This window comes from Penaeus monodon, chromosome 24 (assembly GCF_015228065.2).
Source record: "Penaeus monodon isolate SGIC_2016 chromosome 24, NSTDA_Pmon_1, whole genome shotgun sequence".
Taxonomy (NCBI): Eukaryota; Metazoa; Arthropoda; class Malacostraca; order Decapoda; family Penaeidae; genus Penaeus; species Penaeus monodon.
The window spans coordinates 34,939,301-34,940,041 of NC_051409.1; the positions used below are offsets into that span (position 1 = coordinate 34,939,301).

Below are 741 nucleotides of genomic sequence, written 5' to 3' on the forward strand. Positions count from 1 at the left end.
CAGAGCATCTTGCCAGCGAGCGCTAAACTCCTCCAAACTTGCGCCACCACAAGAGGATTACTCAAAGCGAGACGGAAAACAACTTTAATGAAACAAAACACCAAAGGCCACCTACTTTCCGCAAATTCTCGTGTCTTTTAAGGTCTTATTTCCCGGAGTAGACGTGCATGGCATTCTGCAGTCTAAAGGAAATAAGTGTATACGTGTTTTAAGAAGCGTCGAGGGTGTGAAATGCATGTGTTGGAGACGAAAAAAATAAATAAAATGAAGGAGTGTGCTAAAGTTTCTTAAATCAAAGATTAAGTGAACATCTTGTTAACGCGAAGTTAAAAGGCAGTTTCTTAAAAGGAGAAAAAGTTATATGAACATCTTACTGAGATTTGAAATTAAAAGGTATTTCATTTTACAAGAAAACTAAAATTAATATCTTACTAAAACTTTCACCTAAAAGAGAAAATCGAAAGAAATTATTTCACTTCAGATTCAACCATTTTAAGGAAGAAAATGATAGGGAGACGTACTCGAAATTTCTACTTATTTCTTGAAAGGAGAAAACCGTTCTTTAACATTTCCTTAGAAAGAAAAAAAGAAAATGAAATGAGCATCTAAGTGTCACCTGAGATATAAACATTTTCCAAATAAAACGAAAATAAGCATCACCTTCTTCAAACTCATGTAATTCACAGAAAACGGGAAACGGGAAACGTCAGATTTTTTTTTTTTTTTGGGGGGGTGTCATAC

At 34.5% G+C, this 741-nt stretch overlaps 1 protein-coding gene across 1 annotated transcript in view; it reads right to left on the bottom strand.

Annotated features, from left to right (window-relative positions):
- The window catches only part of LOC119589011 (delta-sarcoglycan-like), a gene marked incomplete at its 5' end in the record, with an annotated part of 9,922 nt that overhangs the window by 4,837 nt on the left and 4,344 nt on the right, over positions 1–741 (bottom strand).